The sequence below is a fragment of the Vicugna pacos genome, chromosome 8 (assembly GCF_048564905.1).
Source record: "Vicugna pacos chromosome 8, VicPac4, whole genome shotgun sequence".
In the NCBI taxonomy this organism is placed as follows: Eukaryota; Metazoa; Chordata; class Mammalia; order Artiodactyla; family Camelidae; genus Vicugna; species Vicugna pacos.
In genome coordinates, this window is record NC_132994.1 from 50,415,835 (window position 1) to 50,430,956 (window position 15,122).

Sequence of the window (15,122 nt, forward strand, 5' to 3'; positions counted from 1 at the left end):
AACATCCTTATTTATGCCTCAAAATATCTCTGCACAGTAAGTATCCGCAAGTTCAGTTTATACGTGAATAAAATGAGGTTCAGATAAATGAAATAACTTCCCTTAAAAAGCATATAATGCAAAATACTAAAGTGGTTAATCATCAGTCCTGGAGTTAGACAAACCTGAACTCAGATCCTGGTTTCAACTTCTAACAACTATGTAGGAGGCAGCTGCCTGAGGTCTGAATCCAATTCTATTTCATTTGAAACACATTCTTTACATTACACAATGCTTATGCAAATTCCCAGCTATACTTCACCAAACAGCAAAATGCAGGTTTTACAGTCTCATGTACTTATGGCTCACACTTACTGGCACATGGACTTCATACTTTAGGACTTTACTCAACTTTTCTACTCCGATACAATAAATTTTCTCAAAAAAAATTTTTTTTGAGAAATACATATGGAAAACACTAAGGCACAGTGAAAATTTTGGATCTTTTATCTTCCAAATACATACATACATATCAACAGACACTTACCTGGCACATAATGTTAATGGCTAAGTATATCACATCATGCATTTCTGCGAAGCACTGAGAACCATTTGAGAAGACCAGAGAAACACAAATGAAAAGCCATCCCAATAAACTTGTGAGTTAACTGTAAATGCATGAAGTCTATGCCTGTGGCACTACAAATACATATATCAGATTTCCCAAAATAGTTCTGATTTCAAGTATTCCGTCCCACTCTTCCCTTAAGGAAATTCACACATTCCAGATCACACATAAATTTTTTTCAAGTGAGATAACATCATCTGATGCAGAGGTTTGGAACTAAGATAACTGCAGGCTAGAATGGTAAATAGAAGAAATTTAAACAGAATTCTACGAAGTCTCTAGACTGCCAGTGGGAAAGAGGGACAGGGACACTCAAGAAAGGCAGGAACAGTCCCTGGGCAGGGCGAAGTAGCAAGACACACACGATGTTTTAGAGACCTGGGCAAGTAGAAAGGCAGTGAGTTGGGCAGTGGGTGGACCACTATCACTAGATCAATCACATACAAATATGAGTCAGAGGTAATGCTGAATTACGATCCTGGAAAAACTGTTGAGGGCTTTGAAGGCCAGGATAAGGATTCTGGGCTGAAAATAGATAGGTTACTTTGCCTAAAATTTTGTTTTGGGTATTGCTTGTTTGTTTGTTTGTTTTGGCAGGGAGAAGTAATAGTTTTATTGAAATACCACAGAGGTTACCCACTTTAAGCATACAGTCATGTTTTTTAGGGTAGTCGGTTATGTAACCTTCACAATAATTTTAGAACATTTCATCAACCCAAAAAAAAACCCCAAACACTGTACCTCATTCTATGACGCCTGATACCAAAGCCAAATAAAGATGTCAGAAAAAAAAGAAAACTACAACCAATATCTCTAACGAATATAGAGGCAAAAGTCCTCAACAAAATACTGGCAAACCAAATTCAGCAAGATGTCAGAAGGATCTTACACCACGACCAAATGGATTTTATTCTAGGAATACAAGGACATATATTCAACATAAGGAATTCAATCAATATAATAAATCATATTAATAGAAGGGAGAAAAAAATATGATTAATCTCAATAGAGGAAAAGCATTTGACAAAATCCAACATCTTTTCATGATAAAAACACTCAACAAACTTGGAAGGGAACTTCTTCAACATGACAAAAGGCATCTACAAAATCCCACAGCTAACATCAAACTTAATGGTTAAAAACTGACAGCTTTCCCCGTAAGATCAGGAACAAGACAAGATGTCCCCTCTCATCACCTCTCACTCACTCTATTCAACGTACTTACAGTTCAAGCCAGGGCAATTAGGCAAGAAAAATAAAAAGCATCCAAGTAGGAAGGGGAGAAGTAAACTATCTCTATTTACTACAGGATCATGTAAATTAAAAATCCTAAAGAATGCCCCCCCCAAAAAAGCTAATAGAGTTCAGCAAAGTCACAAGATGTAAGAGCTATATGCAAACTCATTCTATAATCTATTTTCTGTCTCTATAGATTTCTATATTCTAGACACTTCACATAAATGGAGTCATATCATAAACAGCCTTTTTTATCTGGCTTCTTTCTCTTAGCATAGTATTGTCAAGGTCCATCAAGTTGTGGCATTTATCAGTACTTCATTCCTTTCTATGCCTAAATAACATTACATTTTATAGCTATACCACATTATGTTTATCCATTCATTAATTGATGTTGTTTTCTACTTTTGGGCTATTATGAATAATGCTGCTGTGAGTATTCATGTACAAGTTTTTGGGTGGACATATGTCTTCACTTCTCTTGAGAATATACCAAGGAGTTGAATAGCAAGGTTAAATGATAGCTCTCTGCTAAGGCTTCTGAGGCTCTATGCTAACATTTTTGAAGATCTAGCAGATTGTTTTCCAAAATGGCTGCACTATCTAACATTCCCACTAGCAGTGTACATGGGTTCCAATTCCCTGAATGTCTGAATGCAGCCAAGCAGGATGACCACTACATGTTGCTTGATGAAGATAAATCTGGGGACCCTGAACTGAAAAGGAGAGACAGTAGAAGCAGGGACAATCCAAATGGAAGGCTATATAAAAAGGTTCATGAGGTTGGAGGAAATGGGGAGGTGTGGTCAAATGGCACAAACTTTCAGTTATGAGTAAGTTCTGAGAATCTAATGTATACTATGGTGACTACAGTTAATGATAGTATGTTTTATACATGAAATTTGCTAAGAGAGTAGGTCTTTTTCTCATAAAAAAATAGTAACTTTGTGAGGTGATGGATACATTCCTTTGATTTTTAGGAATCATTTCACAACGTCTAGATATATCAAATCATCATGTTGTACACTTTAAATATATTACAGTTTTGTCAATTATACCTCACTAAAGCTAAGGAAAAAACAGATTTGTGTGGAGGCAGTAGTAGTAATGATGAATAAAGAACAGATATTAAATTTCAGAGGAAAAACTCCATAGGCATTGCTGTCTTAAACAGATAATGGATAAAGAAGAGGCACAACTGAAAAATGATACCAAGGTTTCCAGCCTTGAACACTAGACGTTGTTTCAAGATTTTGGAACTGTGAGGTACACTGAGTTTGAAGTGATGATGTGACATCTAAGTTCTTGGAGGGGATTCGAAAAAATCAAAGAAAGAGATGATGACTTGGGAGTTACCCCAGAAAGGAGAGAATGGCCTTAACTCTTAGCATTTGTTACTATTATTAATCTTTTATCTTAGTTCCAAATGTGTGATTACTCCTGAAAGTTTTGGTAATACAATAATAGAGAAAGAGCATCTTAAAAACCAGGATTTCCTCAAAAAAAAAAAAAGTACTATTTGACTGCCAGGGCATTCAAAGGGGTTAGAACTAAATAAAAGTCTGCATAACAAAGATCGAGTTCAACAACCAGACATGATAGATGTAATTTCCCTCCTCAAGCAAGTCACCTACACATGTTTAATGAGAAAATATTCAGAAGGAAGTCTCAGTCGATCTACCAAAGGAACACTGGCTACAAACCAGCTCAATAGGGCTAAATTAAGTGCTAAGAAAGAAAAGACAGGACTCCCAATATCAGATTATTTAGTAATCACTCATTCATTCAGCAAATAATTATTGAAAGCCCATAAACTGTCAAACGGTTGTGAACACAGCTGTGATAATAACCTGATGAGGGAGAAAGACAAATAAAGAGTCAATGCGGGGAGGGGAAGTTATTCAGAAGAAGAGTAGGTATATCACATGGGGCGGGGGGGGGGTGTAGTGAAAGGAAGAACCAGAGAAGGAAGGCCACCAGGCAAGGAAGGAAGTTATGTCCAAATTGAGACCTGAGAGTAGAATATTGCTGGCAACATGTACAAAAGTCTAGATGTGAGAGAAAACCTGACAGCTGAGCAGGGAAACCCAATTAGTAAGGTAAAATTTACAACAGCAAGGACCTTATAAGTTAAAAATTGCATTAAAAAGTTTCGGTCTTTTCTGAAAAGGCTAAGTGGTGCCATGAAAGGATTTTACGCATAAAACTGTAAAACTTTACTATTCTGACTACAATATGAAGAACAGATTAAAAAAAAAATCAACCAAAAAAAAAACCAAAAACAAAAAAACAAAACTGGGGGGTTGGGGTGGGGAAACTAGGAAAACCAACCAAACAGAACATGACACACTTATCTAGAAGTGATAGCTGTAGTATTAATGTTTAAAAAATTAAATATTAACAAATGGGTAGCGACAGTCTCTGCTCCCACACATAGAATTTCACCATTTTAATTTCAATTTTGAAAGCATGTTGACTGACTTACTGTGGAAAAGGCTGAGTTACCAGAGAAAATAGCTCCATAAAGACCTCGGGCGAGACTCAAGCTGAAACTGACAGTGGGGTGTTTACTGTTTGAGAGGAGACTGGTTTAAGGGAGAGAGCCTGAGGGCTGTCTTTAACCTGTAATGAGGAAGAACCAGAAAAATTCATAAAATGATGAAGAGAAGTTTTAAGTTTTGCTGTTATAATGGAACCACTTTTTTGTTTTTCTAGAGACCAGAGTAAAAACATAAATGGTTTGTCAATTCTTTGTCAATGTTGCAATCTGTGTTTCTTTGGTTGGGGTATATAAGTATATACTTAAAACTAGACCATGAGAGAGCTCAGCTTTGTGCTGGTTATAGTACCTGAGTAGAGAAGGTGTCAGTGGAATGAATGGATAAATTCAAGAAATATTCAATTGGTAGAATGTTGGTAGAATTCAGCCACACGTGAGAGTTAAGGGAGACAGAAAGAAAGCAAAGATAGAGCAACAAATTGGGCAGCAAGGCCATTTATTGAAGTAGTTAACAAAGGAGGAATATAGGGTTTGGAGACAAGTTATTGAATTCAATTTACATCAGGTAACAAAACAAAGAGGAATAAACGAATAAGCCAGTAGTGGAGAAAAAAACAGACTCAAAGAAAAATACTCAATCCAGAGGAAGACAGGAAAAGAAGAAAAAGAAAGAACAAATGGGACAAATAGAAAACAAAGAGTAAAGTGGTACCCAACACAAAAAATTAGATTAAATATAACGTCTAAATGTATCAATTAAAAGACAAATTGTCAGAGTGGGTAAAAGACCTAATTCTAAACTGCGTACAAGAAAAATCTACTTTAAATATAAAGACTGGGAACAAGAGAAATCGTATGGAGAAGCAAATTGGGATTTGTATAGAACGAATTGTGATGGCAAAGAAAAGAGCTGGCCCTAGACAGCAGAAATGAGGTGCTTTGCTTACTGTAAAACTGAGGGGAAAAGCCTAGAAAAAGAACTCATAACATTATAAACTGTGATCCTTATACTATGTTGGGGTATGTAAGTAAATGTCCTGAAAGTGCTTACAACCTAATTATACAAGTAAATTTAGTTCCTAAACTATAAAATCTTGGCTTGAAGTCCATGACTTGGAAACACCAGAGGCTGTGAACCTAAAATATGTCCATGTTAAGGCCATGGTACTCCTTTCCTACCCTTCTTTCCACTTTCCCTTTCTACTGGTGAGTAATGCTCACCTCCATGGCTGTGTCCTCTTCCACACCCACACAAAACATGACAGTGGTCATAAGGCGGCGGGTAGCTTAAGAAATCTGTATGCTGCACCAAGAATGCATTTACAGGGGCTTGACAGTTCACAAAGCCTTCACTTCTCAATTACATTCATATTTAAGAAATATAAGCTAAGAGATTTTTGATGTAACTAATTCATATTTCCTATAATAGAAAGCTCTTATTCTTGGGTACCCACATTTTATTTTGCTTGCCTTCATAAATCTAATGCTATAATGATATTTTTGTTCTTTGACTCACAAAATGCCTACATTCTTTAAAACACCAATGTCCAATGTTTTTGAAACTTTACCACATATATACTTCTTTCTACCGAATTTTAGGATTTCAAATTATGGCCAACAATTCTTAATAAACATTTTGAGGGGTTGTGCTAATTACAGTCCCTAGGGAAGGTGGGAACAATATGAAGATTCAATATGCTTAACCTGTTATCTTTATCTCTTTAGAAAAGGGTATTTAGTATTTGCAAGAGAAGAGCAAAAAAAAAAAAAAACGTTTCAAGCTTTTATTTTGAGAAGACTGTGAAAAGTTCACATCCATGGTTATAATTTGTTTCTCTTGGATCTAAACAGACACCCACCCATTGGCTTCAGAAAAGTGCTTGGACAGAAAGCCTAGGACAGTGATACTTCCTGGAAATTTCAATTGGTAGGGGGCGCGGGGGGAGTATCCAGTCCATGAAGGGATAGTCAGCAGCAAATAATGTAAATGTTCTTCTGAATTAATACCAATTTGTAATAACCTATTCTTACACAAAAGATACATTCATTCATTCCACAAATAGTTCTTAAACAACTACTAAGAAGGTAATTTACAGAAGGATTCTCCCTCTCACATACCAGGTACACGCGGTAAGATTCTATTAAACATTGAGCAAAATTATTTTAAAATTTTTACTTAGCCACAGTTTCATGGGGCAATTCCCAGTCCCCAGAATGTCTCTCTTTGCTACTGACTGGCTGCCTCTCCCTGTGAAGAATCAGATTCCTAGGGACAAAGACAGCAATCTTACATCCATATTACCCACAGCCCAATACAGTACTTGGCATATAACAAGGTAGCCAAAGGGACATCTGATAAATGAATAAACGGATGGGTGGATTAAGCAGCATTCAGCAAATCCCAAGTAACAGAAAAAAATCAAGTCAGGTGTCTCTCCTGATCTCTTCCTCTGTCTTCATCCAGGTTCACTATGCTGTCCTTTACTCATACGTATTTCTACTGCTGAAATTACCATTTCTGAATTCTTAGTATTAGTTTACTATGAACTTATCAGCAGCTCAGTCTTCTTACTCATCTTTGTATGTCCAGGATGTCACACAGTAAGATTGGGCACAAATCTGTCTCATAATAAAGAGCAGCAAATACCAAAGATGTGTCCTTAAATCAGTCTTGCCAAGCTTCAGATTATTATTCTGTAGTAAGCACCCTGTATAACTGCTAATGAGATTTACTATTAAAATTAAGTTAAATAAATATTTGATCTTAGGCACCTTTATAATAAATACCACTCAAAAAGGAAAATTCATAGCACCAGATTTTACTGCACAGAGAGAAATACAAAAGTGCTACTGGAGCTGAAAATACCACCTAGAAGCCATAAATAAAAGAAATACAGAAGGCGGCTTCCTTGGGCAGACTCCTCTAACTGAGGGGAAAAATCACCAGCCCATTTACCCAGGGAAATCAGGTCATTCTCCACAAAACCTAGAAAATAAGACTCGTGTGGAAGTCTGTGTTCCTATAACAGAGATATTTGTAATTATGTCTCTTCCCTAAAAAAATAAATGATAATAATAACAAAAATTCCTGAACGGCTCCCAGTGGCTATGCAGGGAGTACAGAGACCACACTCCTTAGCGTGACGTCCTGGTTCAGCGCTGACTGGCTCCAGTCTGGATGTGCAGCTCGTCTTCCTCCCATGCCCCCTCACAGGCGTATCCAGCCTCCCCAACGCCCCATGAATCTCCACGCTTCTTTGTCCTCTTTAATGCCGGCTCTCCTCCTCTGTCTAGACTGTTTCTACACTTGGTAGAAAAAAAGATTCAACCCAAGCTTCCAGGTATAATGTTAAAAACAACCAGTTTATGACCAAACTTCACAATAGCTCTGTGACTGATTTTTTTAAACCACTGGACACAGTGGGGTGAGGAGGAGCCCAATCAAGTTATTTGGGAGTTTATGGTACACACACTGTCTCACAAATCGCAAAGCTATGAAACATAAGTCTGGTAGATGGCAAATCAACCCAACAAAGAGTCTCTACCATTCCAGCAATGCCCACTGGTAGAGTAAGCAGGATGCCAAGAATGACAAAGTCGGACTAAAATGAGCTAAGAGTCCAAGACAGCCCGAGATACGTATGTCAGGTGAAGGCAATCCTCCCAGTGGACAGAAAGGAGAGGGGCAGAAAGATCTGACCAGGAATCACACTTCAAGGACAAGCTATGCTCAGAGCAAGCACTGCTCCTACTTACCTAATCAGCCAGCCTATGACCCACACGACTGATGACCTGCAGAGTGTGATGTACAGCTATGCGGCAGGGCAGGAGCACCGCCCTGGGGGAGCCTGAACAGTGGGGCTGATCACTGACATCTGAGCTGGACGGAAACGAAACCAGAGGGATGAACATCACAGGTACACCAACCACCTTCTATGGGACAAGACAATACCTCTAAATTGCAGTAGATCAACAGGACTTTATATGGTCTGCTCTAGGGAAGGGAAGGACTGTACCTGCAGCTGTAACTGTGACAACTCAACTAAAAGGGTATACACACATTTATACATCATAATTAAATGTGTGTGTGCATACACATATATCAGGCCAAAAGGGTGAAACGTAGCACTCCTAACAATCAACTTAGCGTCCACACCTAACGTCCCCCTTTGGCACCTTCTCCCTGATCTTTTCCTCCCATCACAGTCAGCCAGTCTAATGATTTTGCCTGGTTCTAGTCAAGTGGTTTGGGTTCAGCCGTCATTCGGGTATCTCATAACCTCCTCCTTAATCTCTTATCTCCTCCCATTATCTTCTGTAAGTCCATGATAACCATGCCAGAACAACTAAATTCAACAAACGTGGACTGAGCCAACAAAATAGCACAGTCACAAGATAAGGAAATTCATGTCTGCTGTCTTATTATCTTTATATTGAGAGTACATATTCTTCCTACTGGATCCCAGAGTAATAAGAACAGGGTGTGAGGTGCTTTTACTCTTCTGGAGAAGGGATGGTCTGAATATCCACCCATCCCATGGGGAGGGTTTCCTCCCACATCAACCCCTAATTATATAGGGAATATCTGTATAAAGAAAGTTTATTTCTGCCATGGAGTTTATTGTAACAGGATCTGTCATGTACCAACTGTATATTTATCTTTAAAAGAAACAGATGGAATGGCATGACACAGAGCTTGGTATCACTATATAAAACAAGCCCAGCTGATGGCTAGACATATACAAACACTGTAATCCTGTGTCTCTCTGCCACAGATGACAGGAGTCGGGCCACCGCAGAATCAGCTCTTGTTGGAAATCAGCTGTCCGGGATGAGCCGTGGCTTGCTTATATGATCAGATCTTTATTGTTTCAAAGGCTTCTTAACAGTTCTAATATAGAGACTTGTTATGCTTTTCTGATCCCAAAAAACACCAAAAATGATTAGCCTATCCTTTTCTGACACATGTACCTTACTTTCTTTTAATTGACAACTTTCAAATGAGTCCATCTAATGAATGAATTCCCTATGGAGTAAGGATTCCAAAATTAAGTACTACTATCTTAAGAATTTACAGACGTACATTCACTATATTTTGCCAAGGGACAATAAGCCGGTCTAAAAGGACAATGCTGTTGTTTTACCTCATGTGTAAATTCAAGAGAAAAGACTAGAAATGCCGAGTCAAAATGGTAACAGTGGTTGTTTCGTGGGCAATGCAGCACTTTGCTTTATTTGCATTTTTCTGTGTTACCAAGTTTTGTTTGCTGAATATATATTACCGCAATTAAGAAAAATTTTAATAAAGTCCATTAAAACAAAAAAGATTAAGTTTTCTCCTTTATTCCTATACTCCTGCTTTAGCAGTTTTAAAGGCAGTACAAAGCAAGATGATGAAGTCCCAGCAAAGTTCTAATAAACTGGTACTACGCCATGTGGTATAGATTTACCTAAAACACAGAGGTACATTCATACTATTCCTCTTTGAGATTTTCACTATCTGCGAAAAATGACTGGACTCTGAGGAGCACATGCCTTCAGACACTGTTACATCAGAGGCCTTTTTTTAAAGTCAGATTTTAACGGGATTTAAAAGAATGAAAGGAATTTCCTGGATTTTATCAGGGCAATTTCCCAAAAGATTTTTGTCCCCACTGCTTAATATAAGGATTAAAGTCACTTAGGAAATGAGAGTGTATGCTTGCCACTTAAAATGCTATTAAGAACATGCAAATTAAGAGATCTTTGAAAAACAGTACAAGTTAGAAGTTGTTTTTTTTTTTAAAAACAGTTTCCTATGAAGTTAGTCAAAAAGCATCAAACATCTGGGTTCAGGAGGGATCTACTTTCAGACCACACAGCGCCCATGGAGAGATGGGGAACATATATCTACATTCAATAAAGAAAGAGCCATCCTTTGTTTCATCATCATATGACAGTATCACTGTCAAGTTCTCACTACAACTTCATTAAAATACCACACCATCCACACACACAATTTAACACAGCACAAGGAGGACAGCGACATATTTTTCAGAACTGCAAAATGGCATCTGCAGAATGTCTCCAAGGAATGACAAAGGCACTTCTTTGGCCCAAACAAAGAGAACAATGTTTCCATGAGGACACTACAGAACTATTGCATTTCAGGGGGGAAACGCAGTAAAAATTAACACAAAACAGAGCTGAACGTGTAGAATGACAGTCTGGGGGGAAGAATTAAAAGAAACTATTGAGAAAACAAGTTTCACTCATTATAGATCACATAAGAGTGCTTATGGTTTTAAAAATTGGGTAATTTCAAATATTAAACATGAAAAGAAAAATAATTTAAAAATTCAAAAGATAAAATGACTTGTCGGTGGAACCAACTAAGCGTTTTAGATTCATAAACACTGTGTCTATAATTCATGTTGTTTAAAAGATGGCTTATCAACAAGCTATGCCAGCACATGTATCACAGTACTTAATTTCTCATGGTCCTTCTATTAGAAATGTAGTATCAGTGCCTCCACTTTACAGATAAGGAAACTGAGACATACAGATATAAAATGACTCAGTATCAGGCAGATCCGAGTTTCAATTTCAACTATTTCACTTACAGGCTATGAGACTTTCACTTTCTTTCCAAGATAACTTTTATTTTGAATTTCAAGGCTAGCAACATCAAATAATATTCACAAGGATTAAAGACAAATTATTGTCAAAAATGGGACAAGAAATTACCTAAAATAGCATACTAAAATGGAACTAAACGCTTAATCAATTGGAGGTGGAGGGGCAATCAGGATATAACCACTCAATCAGGCAACATCTTCAAAGCACTGTTAAGAGAAGGGCTTAAGAAATGCCTTTCGGGAAAAAAAAAAAAACAACAGTGAGAGAACGCTAAAAAGCCAGAATTAATTACAAAATAAAGTAAACAATCTGAATATATTGGGTGGAGAAAGATCATAATCAAGACCTTAAACTGACTGTTCCTTTTATCTGAAGCATATGTACTTGATTATCTTCAGTGGATAGTACCCTAAAAAATAATTTGATGACTTTTGTATTGTGGAGGTAAAAAAAAAAAAAAACACAGTTATAATTACAAACAGGAGACTATGATTAAAGTAAGTAAAACTAGTAAACAAGTTATCAACAAGTAAACTTTTCTCACAATTAATAGTCTCTCATAAATTTGTTAGCCCTATTTTGAATCTCTAGCCACCTAACCTTCTTAAACTCCGGTTCTGATTACATCATTCACCTGTCTGGAGAATCTCAGTAACTGTAGACAGAAAACCCAAATTCTTCTACTTGAAATGCAGAGTCCTCCAGCCCCTGGCAGACCCTCTTGTCTAACTAGCCTTTCTGCTCAGTGCTAAGCATTATGATTTCTACTGCTCAGGGGGAAAAAGCCACAGTCTCCAGGCTCACTCCTCCAGCCTCTTCTCAAAAGTGGGCAAACTAAGAAGCATTCTCGTCATCAGCATCGAGCAAAGTCCAGCTACCACGCTCTGACCTTGCCAAAGACTGCCCTGTCAACCTTCCCTCCTCCAGATGCCCAGAGCACTCCCCTCTTCCTCCCTCCTAGTACTTTGCTACAGTACTGTCCCCTATGTCTACATCTCACCCACCATCCGGAGTGAAGTCTGTCTTACTCAACTCTGTAACCTCCAGGGCAAAACACACACCACTTTGCACAAAGTTATCCTTAATGTATTAGGCAGAAACAAATGAGGTTATAAGAAAAGAACTTTAAGAAAAGAGACTCAGCATACCAATTTTTTAAAGAATTCTAGGCATTGTCATCTTATTTTTCTATTATCCAAGATAATTACCTTAATGATTCAATAAAGCAAATCTAACATTAAATTAAACAGCACTCCAGTGGAACAGTTACTGTTTTGGCACACTTGTAATGAGAAAGCTCATCTTTTAAGAGTCACAAGAGGATGGTGGGACTTACTATCTTCACCTGTGTGACTGGTTCTCATGGGTTAAGACTCATCTAAAGAGTCATTATCTTCAAAAAAAATAAGTAATAAATTCTAAGAAAAGCAAGAAGAATCTAGAAATGGCTCTGAAATAAATCCTACAGTAACATATTTTGGAATATACAGTCCTCCTGACTCATATAATTTTAGATCTGGGAGGAAAAATAAGAAAGCCACTCCTTTATATCACAGACATTAGAGAATCTAAGACATTTTAAACCGAGCTCAGTGACTGAGGGATCTCTTTTTAAAGAATATCCTGAGAAAAGGCAGAAACCTAACCTCCTGGCCAGGTATTTCTCATTTGCATTAACTTGTTTATCAACCGGGTGATGAGCTCATGTTTCTCAATAAATCTGCCCCTCAGCGTTTTCTCAAGTGGAGCTCATTTTTCCAAAACACACTTTCCTCTTGGTTCTTTTTTTCCTGATGCACGTCGTGCTGCTGAGCCTCCAATTCCCTACAGGTGTGAAAAACACTACGGAAGTGTAGACTAGTGGCTGCCTTTCCCCTTTTTAAACTACAGGCTTTGCTGTAATCTCTTCTCCACGCAAAGCATTTATCTGCCGACAGTAAGAAGGATCTTCTTCCTTCCACCACTCGAGGTGGCACAGAAATGGCAGAAAGCAGGACCCAGGATGGCTAGAAAAGTGAAGGGGCACCTGTGCAGGAAAGCAGCAGCTGTAACTGTCAGAACCGCCGTAAGACAAGAAATTCACTATTTTATTCTCTTGGAGCACTCAAACAATTGTGTCACAGTTACACAGAACTTTTAGGAAATATCCATATAAACACAATATAAGCTTATCTTCCAGGAAAACTGGCCAACTCAAATACCACAATCTGGACCATATCTCAACCAGCTCTACAGCTGGTTCCTCACCCTCTGCTTACTTCTGCTGCATAACAGCACCCTGTGAGACAGAATTCATGGAGATCATTCTGTTCTAGGAGAATGACACTGTAAATAACTTAAATACCACTACCCCTCATGTGGTCAAAACAGCATCCAAAGAAAACAATCAACTCACAGTTACCGGTAATGGATTCACTGGGTAATCACCGGGCTCCTCAGAACTCACACCTGCAGCCCACGTCTGTGATCACTGCTACCACCTTGCTTTTGGCACCGCACACTCCAAGGACGCCTGGATTAAGATAAACACCTTAAGTAGCAATGCTGACACAATTCAGTTCCTAACGCTTATGTCAGAGATGGCCCAGCTCCGGGTCAGGAAATAATGCGTCTGATTACTAGAACGCAAGGGAAAACATAAATATCTTTAAGTGCTCATGTTCCTTTTCCAATCAGAAAATTAACTCCCAAATTATTTTTACTCTTTTTGCTGAAACAAACGGGTGGAAAATAATGCCAAACAGCCTGGAGAGTACATAGATCCATTATTAATTATATACAAAGAATAAAAAAAGACTTCAAGAGGAGTAAGATCTCACTCTAGTAACACAAGACTTTGCACAAGTACGTTGCAACTATCCACTTCTTTGTTACCAGAAAAGAACATACACACACGTGCGCATACATCACACAAGTGTATTTGGTCCCTAACGTGGTGTGGCTGCTGTCCTGCGCAGCGAGTTCCTGGGATTGGTCTCCTTTGGCATCATATCTTCTATGTCTTGACACTTCTCCCCACTGACAGATGAGGAGGGCTCCATGCCTATTCTAAGGCCAGCAGCTCATAGAGAGACAGGAAAAAAGTAGTTGATCAAAAGCAACATCTTTATATTATAACTGAACAAATTTTTGGAATAAATTAAGTACAGCATTATAAGAAATGGAGAGCACTGCCAGAAAAAAAGAAAAAATTTTTTTCTTAGTTCTGTCTCTGCCTACTTCCGTCCTATTTCTACAACACTTAATCTGTGATCTCCAGTGGAGTTCCCCCACCCACCCTAATCATTTGAAAAACTTTTGGAAAAGAACCAAAAGTATAATCAACTTTGCCAAAGGACATTCAGATTTTTGTCCCCACCCTAATATTTGGCTATTTATCCTTATTTCTCTATCTCTTTCCGTTCTTTCTCCCTTCCCTTTTTCCCCCACCAACAAATATATCCCAGCAGTTATTTCCTTTCTGCCCCACTCCCTACTCCTCAGATTTTCAACAATTTCTTCATTCCCCTCACTTCACCTTCAATTCTTCCTTCAAGATACTGACAACTTTGTACATTTGAGTTTCCAAGTCTTCTAGATGCAGAATTTAATATGCTGAAGACTTCTTGTTGAAAATTTTTCCAAGAAGAACAAAAACTGAGGATTCTCCATCACCTATTTTTCAGACAGCCCTCCCATCACACTAAAGTCACTTCAGCTGTTTTATATAGTTTCTTCTAGATTGACTAAGGTCAAACAGAGGTGAGGGTGAATCTGAGGCTGTGTGCGCCAGTACATTGTCTGAATCCAAAACAACTGCCTCAAAAAGGACATCGAACTACCATTGACCAAAACAATGTGCAAATCATTCTAGACTTGCTTTTTCTGCAGAGAGATTACTGAAATCAGCGGGACCAGCAAGACTATCAACTCACGGAGAGAAGAGAGGAGGCCAAGTTCCTTAATTTGCTCAGAACCTCTTTAACAAGTCATAGTAATAATAGTGAGAACCTACACGGTGCTCTGCTAGACTATGGAGACAAAGTGAAGTAGAGGGGAGAGAGGTGGAAGGAAGGAAAGGAAATGATAAGACAAATTCCTCGTCCTTGAGGAGCTGACCATCTGGACCGCTGACCCGTGCAACCAACAGTAACACAGATGTTACTAAGGAAAGTTAACACT

At 38.2% G+C, this 15,122-nt stretch overlaps 1 protein-coding gene across 12 annotated transcripts in view; it reads right to left on the reverse strand.

The window, feature by feature from the left end:
• The window catches only part of EPB41L2 (erythrocyte membrane protein band 4.1 like 2), a 198,261-nt gene that overhangs the window by 129,560 nt on the left and 53,579 nt on the right, over nucleotides 1-15,122 (reverse strand). For 8 of the 12 annotated variants that reach the window (XM_072965869.1, XM_072965868.1, XM_072965867.1 and 5 more), the window contains exon 2: nucleotides 13,357-13,473. The exons of 3 other annotated variants lie outside the window; for them this stretch is intronic. The gene's annotated coding sequence lies outside the window, so the exon portion shown is untranslated. The remainder of the gene's footprint in view (nucleotides 1-13,356; nucleotides 13,474-15,122) is intronic. One more of the 12 variants, XM_072965860.1, reaches the window with a different exon arrangement.